Raw genomic sequence first — 15,220 nt, 5'->3', positions numbered from 1 at the left:
TGTTGGACTCTCTGGAGTGGGAATAGTAATTTTTACCACTACGCTATCCAACGCCTTATCTACTGTTGCATTTGCTGGAGTGGGAATAGTAATTTTATACTTCCTCTATCCTACGGTAATAATATTGGATATAATTTAATTATATTATGTTACTATATATATATGTTTTAACAAATATGAATGTAAAACATTTTTTTATAACTTGAATTAATTATTTAATTATTATAAGGTAATTTAAGTATTTTTAAGTATATTTCAGTAAATAATTTTTAATTTGAATTTAATTTAACATTGTTTTTAATAAAGTTGATATTTTTACTAACTATATTATTGTAAACAATATTTTTTACTCGATATTTTTGTACTTACCTGTTTGTAGATACAAAGTCGATATTCTGTATGTCGATATTTTGACGCCGTTATTTTTGTTACTCGATATTATGTCCCTCGATAATATGTCAGTGATCCAGCTGGCACACACAATTGAGTCTAGTATATTTGATAGAGACCTAGTCGACCTCAGTCCTACGTCTGATCTATAGGATATACTTTTCCAATGCGCAGAGCCTATTGGGAATATAGGAACTACACTACATGGCGCCCAACGTTTGGTAAGGCGCTAATTTAACGCTAGATACTAGAGTAACTCAGTCGTGCTTTTCACAGAGACCCCTTTTTCCCGTAAATACTCCAATAGACGTCTAGAGTGGGTCAAATGATAAAATATCCACCTTAAACTGAGTAGGACGAAAAATCCTAACTATTAGTTTTTGGTTTGCTCAAAGTTGAAGGATAAAGTGTTGCAAAATATTGTGCATCTTATCTTTACTTCTTGAAACATTCACTGCAAAACTTGCAAAAAAATGCAAGATAGCGACGAAGAGAACGGTGGACCTTCAGGCACTATTACCCGACCGGGTTTAGACGAGACAGGTCTCCAACAAAATGACCCGAATGCTATAATCATCCCGGAAAACGTAAGGAAAGCCATAGCTATAAAGCTTATAGAAAATGACCTATCACTGAGAGGTGGTGCAGTTATATACGTCATAGAGGCACACGAATATCGGCAGACAGAGGTATACTATTCATGGATTGTCTTTCCACAAGCAAATCCAACAACATGTGTTCCACTACTATAAAATGGAGGAACATCCAGCGGAATATGTTCCTTTCGAGGACGTTGAAATTCCACTAACTTACCAAGAGCATCAGCTCTGATTTAAAGGCGCCCTACAACATCAAAATCACATTACCAGGCTCGGTCCACTAGGTAGACCAGGAGCAACATGGCATGGGCGTCCGCAGGGGGGGGGCAAGGGGGTGCGCTTGCCCCCCCCTGGATCGCTGGTCTATCTGGTGCTGGCCCAGTCACAATGTGATATTATCGCTTAGGCAGCGCACATTGCTGTAGCAGACCCCATGTGTTCCGAGCAGGTAGGCCATCAACATTCCTTTTATCCCTAATTTTCACACCTACAGCAGGCTGTGCTGTTCCCCTGCGAGAAGCCCCAGGAGTTTAAACGTTCTCTCACTTGGGACCTCTCGCACTTCTTTGAACTCTAGAGGCTGCAGCAGCCCCTCCCCGACCTTGAGCAGACTGTGGACAGGCCCATTGTCATTCTATCTGCTGCTGATCATCGCATAAAGAATGACAATGGGCCATCTGCCTTTTACAGGCCTTGAAGGCGAGTGCTTGGAGGCAGTAGATTATACCACCCACATCTGAGCAAAAAAAATCTACTATTAGATCCATTAGCTTTTTTTTTTTTTAGCCTAAACTGTTTAGCTCGTGTTTATTTTTTATTTGTAAATATTAATCATTACTTCTGAACCGAGTTTCCCAGTCTCATGTTCTCACATATTGCATTGCAGTAGTCTAGTTGAACAAAACTGCATGAAGCTGGGAAACTCAGTTCAGAAGTAATGTTTAATATTTTAGTAACAAAATAAATACGAGCTTAAACATTTAAAAAAGCAAACGGAAATTAGATCCTCAAACACTGAAGTTAAATTTTTGCCCCCCCTGAAAACATTTCTGCGGACACCCATGCAACATGGCCTGTACTAGCCATCTATACACCACATCCTAACATTGAAAGAATGTCAGATGTAAAACAGTTAGCTCAGCTAAAACAATTAATTAAAATACATAGACAATTTGTACAATATGTCATGCGGACCTTAACGGTACAACCTGCTATTAGAATTCCACAACACACCCCTCATCAGGGGAACACAAACAAAATCACACCACAGACTATACAATCAGTCATTGGTAAATTACCCGCAAAAAGGGAACAAATTCCATTCTGGTTAGCCCAGAAAATTACTCAAATAGAGGCAGTATTTCCCGATAGTACACCTCATGAAAAACACAGAATTCTAACTATCTGTTTACCAGTGGGATTTGTACCATACATGGAGGACTGACACTTGGGGTACAGTCTTTGCTTCAATCTACACAAAAACAAATGGTGTCCCGTCTATGGGGGTAATACCAGATGTTCTGAGACAGATTCAAAATGAATACGGTCCAGAACCAGCCTTGAGTCTTGGTCTGAAATTACTGAAAGATTTCAAACAGGTCTCAGCTATCTTATTAGCTAACATTAAAGGTGAAGCAGCATCCGTGGCAATCCGCCAGAAATTAAAAGAACTTGATATTACTGAGCAACTGTATGAACTTGCCAGAATTATCGAAAAATCCTATGAAGAACTAGGAAGAGATAGTTTGGGAGGGAAAGCTGTAAAACCTGAACTAACAGAAAATCCTGAAAAAGTTTTTATCAAAAACAATCTAACTACTCCTAAAAAGAAATGGGAAAATAGTAGACAGTCACTACCTAAAGAGAAGCGCTCTCAGTCTAGAGGTAGATCTCCTCAAAAGGAGCACTCTGAAAAAAGATATAACCTTAGAAATAGGGATAATATAAAAAAACTAATAGATATCAAGATACTGATCCACGATCCTCTCGTACCTTTCAGACTTCCTCGCAGAAATCCAAAAGAAGAGGATGATCAGAACACAAGGATGAACGCGTGAAGTCCAAAGACAATCAGAACGTTCAGAAAAATATGAAAACCCCATTCTCCAAAAAGAAGGTAGCAAGTCTAAAAATCAGACATGCCGAGGATCTTGAGGACACAACTCAAGAACTGGACCCAGACAATGCTGGACAGCGCAGCAGAGGTCACCATAGCTCGCAGGATCCTGAAAGATCATCTGGAGACAGTGGATCTGAATGAATACATTCAGGTTGAAACTGCCGAAACCAGGGTTAGTGTACCCCATACGTTATATGGAGTAACACTCCTAATAGAGGGGGATATAACTAGGAAGAAAAGAGCACTCTTTTGGGAAAAATTATCTAAAGGTTATGACATCCTTCTAGCTGAAAGACTGATCACCTGAATTTGTCAGGGAGTGCCCACATGGCACAAGAGATCATTATGCCAGCCTTCACATATTCCTATTCATAAAAAATACACCTATACCAGAAAATGGGCTGTTGCCCAGGCTCCAGTAGTATATAAAAATCATGTGGGATGGGATGAGGACTCTCCTCACCATAAAATCCAGTTGAAAAATCAACCTACTGCTCAGAGGCAGTATCTAGTAAAGCAGGAAGCTAAAAAACAAGTCAGGGGGATCTTAGATCAACTTGAATACCAAGGGGTGATTGAAACATGCACCTCGTCAATGAACAATCCTTTGTTTCCTTTCTCCAAACCAGACGAAACATACCGTCTAGTTTTGGATTACAGACATTTAAACTCTTGTTGCAAAACTTTTGCAGTACAAAATTCACACAGTGCAGCACTAATGAATAATATCGTTCGGAAGAAATATTAAACTACTTTAGATATTTCAAATGGTTTCTTCTGTCAAAACTTTGCACCAGAAAGCAGGTACTTGACCGCTTTCTCAATAATGGGGACACAACGACACTTCTGTCGTCTCCCCCAGGGATTTAAGAATAGTCCTGGATTATTTTCAGCCAGAGTAACAGAGTTACTACAAACGTATGATGATGAGGCATTATCTTATGTCGATGACATCTACCTTACAGATGATGATTTGGACAAGCACTTGAACAGGGGGAACACCATAATACTTGGGTTCGCCTCAGAGGGGTATAAATTCAACTTAAAAAAATGAAGAATTGCCCACCTCAACGTCCTATTCTTAGGATACAAACTTTCGAGTGAAGGCAAAAGCCTGGCAGCAAACTTTTTAGAAAAATGTGCGCTGCTCCAAACTCCAAAAACGCTGAAAAACTTAGTCAATTCTAGGATTTGGAAGAACTTACATTCTGAATTACGCAGAAAGGGTTAAACCTCTCTTCAAACTAATCAAACCTGATTTCAAACAAACTAATTGGACTCAAAAACACACAGAAATTTTACGTCCAGAACAAACAGACATGTTGGCAACAACACACTTACAAACACGCGACAATGTCCGCAACCTTATTATCCTAATCATCCCAGGGAGCTGCAGATTCACATACCTAACCTTTAACGAAGGTGAATAGGTACCAATAGCTTACAAATCACACTTGTACACACAAGCTAAAATGAAATTCACTTCAACAGAAAAAGTTCTGACAGCGGTTCAGACTGCTGTAGCAAAGGAGAGAGCCCTCGCAGAGGGTAAACGCATAAAAGTTGTTACACCCGTACCTGCCTTAGAGGCAGTGACAAAGGCAAGCATTCCAAATGCAAAAGCTCTACATCCAAGATGGATACAACAGGTTAATTCTCTTGCTGCAACAGACGTTGAATACGTTTTTGACCCTTACTTGAAGACATAAGAATTTCTCCAATACGAACAAGAATGTCCTCTGCCTACTGAAATTCTACCTCTAGAACATAATGGCTGTATAATTTATACAGACGGATCAGCACAGCCCGCGATTGGGGGCAAACAAGCTTACAGTGCTGCGTGCGCAATGGTTAAAGGTCGCTGGCTCAATGGTAAATTCAGACCTATGGTCACAAAAACTCAAGCACTAGGAGACTGTACAGCTCAGCGAGCTGAACTACAGGCTTTCAAGATGGCACTTGAAAATACAGATCGCAAATTCCTCACACTCATAGTGTGCGATTCGTATTACTGTGTTCAGTCATACAATTAATATTTGCAGACCTGGGTTCAAAATGGTTTTAAAGACGCAAAAGGTGGCACAATCAAGCATAAAATGCTTTGGGAACAAGTAGTTCTTTTACAGAAAGAACTACAAAAGACTCATGTGATCCATACACTGAGTCATCAGCGTGATGGCGTTCATGTTGAAGGCAATTCATTGGCTAATGAAGCCGCAAAGGCAGCTGTGCAAACGGCTACCGTAGCTACAATCAATTGTTCAAAAGCAATAATAGACGGTGAAACCATGCTCGCTGTCAATGCCACGAGCAAAGGCAGTGGAGCCGCGTTACCTCTAAATTATCCACTCAAATATAAATACATAATTGATGCAAACTCTGTTCCTTTTGCTTGAATCCCTGGAGTGGGGGATAGGGTAATTCCAAACAGGAACCGGAGAGGTGCTCTGATTCACGAAGCACATATGGGAGAGGGTCTGATACATCAAGGGATCTCAAAATCGCTAGTAGAACTAGAAAAGATGTACTGGTGGCCAGGGATGAATCTCCACATTTACAAATTTGGAATTAATTGTGATGTCTGCTACAGAGATCATAGCTTTGAACTCTACCAGATACCTGACTACAGTGTAGCCAGCCCAGTACAAACACCATTGTTAGACAGCATTAGGCTTTCTACACGGAGACGTCACCATGGACGAATGCAGTCCGACAACTACTAGGACAAGATTCATTTGGATATGGCCTCAGCGCTCGGCTGACGCCCGAACTGTTAGAAAACATTTGTGAGTCTTTATCGGCACATACGCAATCGGCACACTACATTCTGACCAGGTTCCTGCATTTAGCTCTCGAGCTTACAAAGAGGCCATGGCCAGCTTGGGCGTTCCATTGCGATTTTCGAGTCCATTCCATCCTGAGGGAAATTCGGTTGTGGAGAGAAAAAACTGTGACATAAAGTAATCTATAACAGCTAGGGTTTTAGGTACGGGTGATGGGTGGGTCAAACATCTAATAAATGTCCAATGTAGTCTTAATAACCTGCCAATTAACTCCTTTTTGGTACTAGAATGTTAGTTAAGACCTCGATCGTCACACTTCAGTGGTGGAACAAAAACCATTTGATATCAAAGATCGTTTGGCTGTTTTACAAGACTTAAATGAAACAAGAAGAAGTCTAAGCAACACCAGTGAGAAGCCGACGACCACTGAAGAAAAAGCACCTGTCCCAGCAAGACCTGTCTGGATTCTAAAGGTTGGGGATCTAGTCAGGGAGAAAATAGCAGACAAGAAGGAATTTGGGCCTTCTTACAGAAAATCAGTACCTGTACTAGCAATCCACGGATCAAGAACAGTACTTCTGCCGCCCCTTGCTGGAAAAAAGGAGAACCAGTCTGTGTCAATTGACCTGGTTGAACCACACCATGTGGCCGATAATAAGTAGTAGGCCTAGTGGACTCCCAAGATGTAGCAGACAACCAAACCTTGCTACCATCCAAGAGGTTCAAACTGAAAGACTCATCACCTTTGAAGATTCTAAAGTGAGAAAAGAAGGACTATGCAGTAAAGCCATGGAACTTGTGCCTCTTGAAACCCAAATAACAGTTCGTCAAGAAACTCCAGTCTACAATGAAGTAGCATCTGACTATACAAACATGTCAAAGGAACAAGCAACTCCAGCAATTTCAAAAAATCTGGTGCATACCAACTATTGACAGAACTGCCTCTGGCTATTTTATCAACTTTGATAACTTTTCTGAGGATGGGGGCGTGGCCACGGAGGAAACCAAGATGGCTGCCTCTGACTGAAGCTCCACCGGCCGGGCTCCCGATTAACAAATTAGCAATGTAATTGCTCACCATTACGCCTTCAACATACAGCCATCCGACAGCGGCCCCGGTTTGGCACCTTTGACGCCCGCGCGGCGATTTGGGGCAGCGTGAGAGGTGAAAAAAGCAGAGGGGAGTGAGGGCCCCCCCGCCCTCTCCGGTGGAATCCCTCACTGCGCCCGGCCGAACGGTGAGTGCCGCTCCTGTCACGACCCTGCTGCGTTATACGCCCGATCGCGGCGCGTGGTTTGCCCTCCCTCTCTCCCCGTTCCCTCACTGGTTGGGGCCGTACTGCTCCGGGCTCCAGGGACACGCTTGCGGCTCTTGGGCCTTAGGCGCGGTCCCGGACCGGGGCCTTGCGTGGCGGTTTTTGCCCGTTGGGTCGGGAGGATGGGCCTGGGCGCTCTGTGGGCTGCGTGGTGGCAGTTTCGGGCGCTGCGGGTGTTAGTGCCCCCCGGCTGTGAGGCAGCCCCGCCCGCATATCACTGCCTCTTCCCCAGCTGCAGTGGTCTACAGCTGCCCCCCTGCTGTGAATGTGCTGCCGGGACCCTGCAATCCCTTGACCATGCACCAGGGCTCTGTTCTACCTGCATTTGCCAAGCCAATAGCCACCATTTGGGAGCGGCTCAATCCTAGGGGGCCTTCGATGAACATCCTGGGGTCGTGCTGAGGCGAGCCTGTTGCCCCTCACTGCGGAGCCTTACTGGCGTCGCGGGCCACCTGCTATTTTTTTGTTGCTGCCACTTGGACTCCGACATTGGAACTTTGTGATATGGGCGTTTCATGATCGATTACAAAATGGGCCAGGGTTATGGATGCTGATCTCACCTGCCCTTCCACTGGCACCCCCACAATAATACACTGCCCATTGTGCGACGGCCGCTGCCTATGCCGCTCATCCGAAAGTGATAGTGAGCGCTCCCGCGCTGGAACTTGATCCCTCCTTCGGGTCTGGTGTGGTCCATTTCTGCTGCGTCGCTGCTTTTGCACTGCCCTCCACACCTCAGCTTACACCATGGGGAAAAAAGGTCCCAACCAGCGTAAGCTCAGTTTTGATAAGGGGTCCCTCGTCACCACTGATGCCCCGCCGAGCTCCTCCACGGACGCCACGGAGTCTACTGCATGAGATGACGCAACTGCTCTGGTCACCGCCATGATGACAAATCGTTGGACAGCCGATTCAACAGTCTCGAACAAAAACTGGCGGACATGGGATCCAAAGTCCAGGCTCATGACCGACGATTGGATGTAATGGAGTCCAGAGTCTCGGACATTGAAGATAATGCATCAAAATCACTGAAACAGCTGGAACGCGCCAAAAAAATCCTCAAAGAAGTAGCAATCAAGAATGAGGACCTTGAGGCGCGTAGCCATCGCAACAACATCCGCATCCTTGGCGTGGCGGAGACGACGTCGACTGGACAAATGGATATTTTCATGGAGAAATTGCTCATTGACCTGTTTGGCAGGGAGGTGTTCACGCAGGGGTTTGTAGTGGAGCAAGCCCATAGATCTTTGGGTCCCCGTCTCCGTCCTGGCCTGCCTCCTCGCCCCATTATTGCTAGGCTCATGAATTTTCGTGACCACGACGCTGCCCTGCGAGCTGCACGCAAAAAGGGTGAGAATAAGTGGCAGAGCAGCACCTTGTCTCCTTTTCCTCACTTCACCTTTATGGTTTAGGAGGCACGTCGCAAGTACAATGGAGTCAAGGCTACCCTCCGGAACCTGGGCCTTAAGTATGGTATGCTATATCCAGCGCGCCTAAAAGTTGAGGTTGCAGCAGGTTCCGCATCTTTGACTCCCCCACAGAGGCACAAGAGTTTTGCCAGAACTATAAACAAGCACTGGCGTTGCCAATAGGTCTCGCAGTAGGAAAGTTTGAGCTATTGGTTTTCTAAATGACATTTTTATTTTTTTGTTTTGTGGTTTACAATGCCCATACTTTTAACTTTTCGCATTAGGAAAGTTTGAGCGATTGGTATTGTAAATGACACTTTTTTAATTTATGTGTTGGTTTTGAAAATAGCAAAATTAATAGCTTTGTCAGTTACACACATCAGTTTATCATTTTCATCAAGCATCTACATGTACCACAGCCACACACGGGTACATTTTGTTTTATATATATGCCCAAGTATCACAATCTGAGGCCACAGATTCCCAAAATATGGCAATAATTACCATAATTATGGTAGGATTATCATAATAATTAGAATTGGCACCATCAAAGTTCTCAATTTAGGCCTCAAATTACCGCCTTTATAGCACTGCTTGCGTTTTTCCTGGAACTGACACCGTAGTTGCACATGGTACCCCAGGCTTTGCCACCATTATTCCAGGCCCAACACTCTTGCAAGGGTGGCAAGTGGACATAAATGTCCACCTTTTGCAACACATTATTAGCGTTATGCCAGGGCCAGCAACACCATGGATGGGCACCATGATGCAAGGACTGCCTTCAGTGTGTCAGCAATTACCATACTTATGCCAAGCACAGAACACTACCAGGAGTGAGCTCCACCAGTAAGCCAAGAATGACTTCCATTAAGTTAAGGCTATCCACACACAAGAGTTGGGTAGTGAGTAGGAATGCCCACTTTATGCCAAGTCTTGCCACCACTGTGCCATGGTCCGCAATCCCAACAGAAGCTTTTATTCAAGATCAAATAGGCAATTCGGTTTATGGCGTACACGAAACACATCGGGCCCGATTCACAAAGGTAAAATACGACGAAAGTCTAACTTTACGACTTTCGGTATTCACAAAGGGCATTTACTACTAGTAAATGACATTTGTGAATATCGAAAGTCGTAAAGTTCAACTTTTGGTATTCACAAAGGGCATTTACGAGTAGTAAAAGTTACTTTCGTCTCAGTTTACTTTTGTGAATTGGGCCCATCCACCATAAGAATGAAGGAAATGTATGGTGTGGTGCACACGGGGAACTGAATCACATTGGGCTCCATCAGTTTTTGAGAGATGGTATGGCTGGGACAGGGAGACATATAGTGATCGGCACAAGGCCACACAAATTGTCCGCCTGGGAGAGCTGGGACTCGTGTGCTAGTTTGAAACAGCATATAACTTAACTACCAGGACCTCGAACTGGGAGGTAGTGTCCATGCTGCAGCACCTCTCACCACTGATTTACAAATGACATTTTAAATCATGAATTCGACACCCCCTTCTCTTAGGGTGGTTTAGCCCCACTCTACACACTCGGTCACAGAAAGTTCACGATGTAGGGGAAAACTAAGCACCACTGTCAGCCATATTGTTCATCCCTGCATCACATGGAGATTGCACATACATTAATTTGAGGGATTATAAATGAGTTGTCTGCAGACAGTCCTGGAATTTGCCTTGGACTTCTTTCTTTCCGTAAAAGGACGTCGACGGAAAAGAATGAAAAGTATGTGATTTCTAACAGGAGGGGTCGTGGGAGGAGCCTACTTCCTCTCTACTACCGGAAACGCAGTGAGGCATGGGGAAGGCATAGGGTCCCGTGTGTGACTGACGCTGTTTGCGCAGGTGCGCACGCCGGGGCAGATGGAGCGAGGACGGGGGCGTGGGAGTCGGGGAGTTGTAATTATCCTCATAAAAATGGAAAAGAAACAGAGATGGAAAAGTAGAGCCCACATCGTAACCAGTTATTTTGGTGACAGTACATAGCGCCCACGGGAGTGTTCAAAACTTTCCAATTCTGTTGTGAAACTCCAAATAGAGGGTGGGTTTAGGAAATGAACTCTGCAGCAAACCAAAGATAGGGATGCTGGGCGTGCTGTGTGGAGAAGTTTGAACTGACGCATAATCTGTTTTTAGACTGGTTGTTTAAATACATTTGCCAGCAAATTTAGGTTTAGCCTTGACTCCGTATCACGAGACGCAGTGTTGCAATGCTACACGTTCCTCTGAGAACATAATGCATTCTGGGGGTTGTAGTCTTGCCTCATATTCATAGAAACAATTCGACTAGGTAGCTAGTTAGAATGGTGTGTGATGGGAAAGCCCATGACTGAAGAGGTGTGTTTGCAGGGGCAATTTGATAGGAGCGGTAGGAGTGGTAAGAGTGTCACGGGTGACTGAACATTGGCAATCTAGAGGGGACCAGGGGGTGAGGATAAGATCAAGGCAAAGTTCCCATCAAGCTAGATGGGGTGTTGCCGTTTCGTGTATTCAGTCATGAAAATAATGGTGTACGAGTTCCTCAATCTGTATTATCGAGGCCTTCCTGAAACTGTGGTGCATGGACAGTGGGATGTTGTTTGTCCTGTGGAAATGAGCAGGTTCCTTTGCAAGATGGCTGTAGAACGCCAGTGCATGACATGATACCATCCGAGGGCCAATCGGCCGGGAAACTGAAAGTACAGCCGGCCACCGGCCAGCCATGAATAATTAGGGGAGGAGAAGCCGCAGAGCACATGCTGGGAGAAGCCCTTTGATGTGGTGGCGGCCGTGAAAAAATGCAATTAGGAGGGAGGGAGGGAGGCTGTTGCGCGTGCTTGTTTGGTCACGTGATTCATGTGAACTCAAAGAAAACCGCACCAAAAAACCCTTGGTTTCACGAGTATTTTGGGCACTTGAATTCTCTCCATTTTCCATTCCTTCGGAATGGAAAAGGCGAGACCTAAAATCAGGGGTCGAGTGCGGCTTCTGCTTCTAGTTTGCTTTCTCTGATTCATGGTGATTCACAACACAGCGTGGATCTCTTCACGGACCCTGGGACTGGTTGAAGACTCAATATTGCATATGCTTTTGTCACTTTATTTGTGGTGTTGCATGATTATGTACATTTTTGGTTTATTTATGTCTTTACATACGGGTATGCCTGGCCGCCGATGCGTTGCTGCCCCTCATGGCGGATGCCTTTATTCTCTTGTTTTCAGAGGGTTTTTTTTAAACTGGCTATTGCCTTCTCAATTGGTCATTGTCATGTATATTTTTATGTTCTGCTATTAGACCTCTTTGGGGTTACTAAGAGGTTGGGTGGTGGATGGGGTTTGTTTTGATTCTTCACATTTACGATTGTTGCGTCGTTTATCATATCTTTGAGCTGAGATGGAGTAGCCCACAATCCAAACTTTTTCTGATAATGTGAGCCGTATGGCCAGGTTAGGCCTTCAGCTCGGGCCTTCCGGGCTTTCATTAATGTCCTGGAACGTTCTGGGGCTGAACAATACTAAAAAGCGTAAACAGGTTTTAAGTTATATTACTCGACACAAGATTGATATTGTTTTTTTGCAGGAAACACACTTGACCCCCTCTGCTTTCACTCCAGTCGCCAAAAGCTGGGGTGCCCATCGTTTTTTTTCTTATTACAGCAGCTAATCAAGAGGTGTGGCCATAATTATACATAAACGTGTACCATTTGCTTTATCCAACAGTATTGCGGACAAAGAGGGTCAGTTCCTGATCGTCACGGGTACACTTATGGGATACAAGGTCACATTGGTAGGGATCTGTGGCCCCAATATCGATACTCCTTCTTTTTTCCAAGATTTACAGGTACAGCTTCTCACGCTCAATCCTGGTCTATTGATTGTGGGAGGGGACTTTAATTTATTGTTGAATCCAGCTAGAGACAGTACATCCTCCTCCCCTGACGCTAAGGCCAGATCCCGTCAGGTCCTGCTCGATACATGCACAGACCTCTCTCTAATTGACATTGAGGCACGGCTCCACCCACAGCTTCCTGAATATACACACCACTCTGGGTTTCACAACACCTGGACCAGAATTGATTATTGGCTCCTTTCCCCTGCGGTCACTGGTTGGGTCGAGAACCCTCTCACTCTCCCGTGCACGCTATCAGACCACTCTTCCATAGTCCTTAAACTGAATATTCCCAGATTGGGTGGATATGAGAGGCAGTGGCGATTTTCCGGGAGGGCACTGACTGACCCTGTATTCACTGAAGAGGTTCGGCAAGTCATTGAGGAATATTTTGATCTTAACATTGGGTCTGTGGAGTCTTGGGCAGTTCTTTGGGAAGGGTTCAAGGCAACTATTTGTGGTGTCTGTATTGCCAAGCATGTTGGGGCTTTGAGAAACATCCGCTCCACACTGTCACGCATTGAGGGAGACATAGCTGCATTGGATAAGGAGTTCTTACAGAACCCATCAGGTGACAAAGAAGCTAGATGCCTGTCGTTAATGACGGAGTTCGGGGAGGAGGCGAATAGAGAATTTAGGTTTTTGTCCACGCAGTGCACGGCACAGCAGTACGGGGAGGGAGACAGACCCGGTAAACTATTGGCACAGCTGCTTCGCCCCCCTTATCATGCGTCTTACATCACAGAGATTGTGGGTCCGCAGGGTGATGTGCTTCGTTCCACGCCGGAAATCTGCAGCACCTTTTTGGTCTATTACAAAAACCTCTATACATCCACACTAATGGGAGACCATGGAGACCGGGGGTGCTACCTAAACGAGATCGCCATGGTTTATCTTGACAAATACATGCAAGAATTTTTAGCTACGCCTATCACTCAGGACAGCATAGTTGAAGCCATTGAGGCATTAAGGGGTTCATCGGCACCAGCCTTGACAGCTTCTCTGCCGATTTCTACAAAGCCTATAAAGAGACCTTAGTCCGTGATTGGTGGAGGTATACACTGAGGCGCTTGAGACGGGTAGTATGCCTCCCACATTTAGAGGGGCGGTCATAGCCAGGCAGGGACGCCACGCTATGCAGCTCATACAGACCACTTTCATTATTAAATCTCGACTATAAGATCTTGGCTAAGGTCATCGTTATCCGGCTCTCATTGTTGATGGAGTCTATCATCTCCCCAGCACAGTCTGGATTTTTCCCACATCGTTCCACTTCTCTGAACCTGAGGACCCTGTTCTCTGTTTTGAATCAAATAGACCCCTCCACACCGTCTGCCACAATCCTTCGAGATGCTGAGAAAGCGTTTGACTCCTTGGAGTAGCCCTTCTTCCTATCCATTATGAGACGCATGGGTATGCTGGACTGTTTAGTCTCTACAGTAGCCTTATTGTACACTGCACCTATGGCCAGACTGCGCCTCAATGGCACCATAACTGAGCAGTTTTCCTTGTCACGCGGCACACATGTGGGATGCCCCCTGTCGCCGCTCCTCTTCATTTTGGCAATGGACCCTTTGGTCCGCCATTTTCAAGAAAAACACCTGCACCGGGGCCTCCAGTTCCGTACTGGTCCTCTTTTGATATCTCTGTATGCGGATGACACGATTTTATATGTCAGAATGCCTCAAATCCACTTGGAACCTCTTATTTTGGAAATAATTTGATTCGGTTAATTTTCTGGTCTCCCCATCTATTGGCACAAGTCAGTTATTTTTCCGCTCACCCCGAGCACCGCGATGTGGAATTGCTCCTTCCCTCTTGAATGGTGTCACGACTCAGTTAAATATCTAGGGGTTCATATCCATTTGGACACTGTGGCCATCATTAGACTAAATTATGGTAGTGTGTTGGATTTATTGGAGAGTCGGATTGAACGGTGGATTCGCCTCCCTCTCTCTATGGCCTCGAGGATTGCCATCATTAAAATGGTGGTGCTTCCTCACTTTTTATATCTTTTTAATAACATTTCGATTCCTCTCACCAAGATTTTTTTTCCCCAACTGCGCTCCTTGCTATTGCGATTGGTTTGGGGTGACAAAAATACACGTGTATCCTGGCGGGTTTGAACCCTCCCATATGAAAGGGGCGGTTTTAGTGTTTCTGATTTTTATCTTTATTTTTTAGTTGCACAATGCTCATATGCATATTCTTGGTTTCACCCTGATGCCCGTATCTTGTATTTGAAACCTGAAGTGGATTTGGTTCTGCCTGGATTGCTTTCCACTGTTCTTCCTAGGGGTTTCCCACGGGATCCGCAGGATATACAGACTGTCTCGTCCACTTGTTGGGCCTGGGATAGAGTGTGCAGGCTTCTTGGCCTGGACCAATTGTATTCTCCGGCCCTTCCCTTGCCCAACGCTTCTTGGCTCCCAATTACCGGGGAAACAGTAGTCCAACACATATTAGCCAAATTCCACATCCGCACCATTGGTGACCTTTTCCCTGAGGGACATGCTTTTTCTATGACTGAGGACCAATGATTCTCTGACCGCACATTCATGGACTCCTTTGTATTGACTAGAGTACGTTCCTTGATGCTGGCTGTGTTTCCCACACTTCCGCTCGCTCCCGAGGCTACCCCCCGCTCACACTCATCATCCAACACCAAATAGGAACGCACCTTGTTTCTAAATTATATAGATTGTGCAATACCTCACTTCCCACTCT

Source organism: Lissotriton vulgaris, chromosome 1_1 (assembly GCF_964263255.1).
Source record: "Lissotriton vulgaris chromosome 1_1, aLisVul1.2, whole genome shotgun sequence".
Taxonomy (NCBI): Eukaryota; Metazoa; Chordata; class Amphibia; order Caudata; family Salamandridae; genus Lissotriton; species Lissotriton vulgaris.
This window is presented reverse-complemented; position numbering follows the sequence as displayed.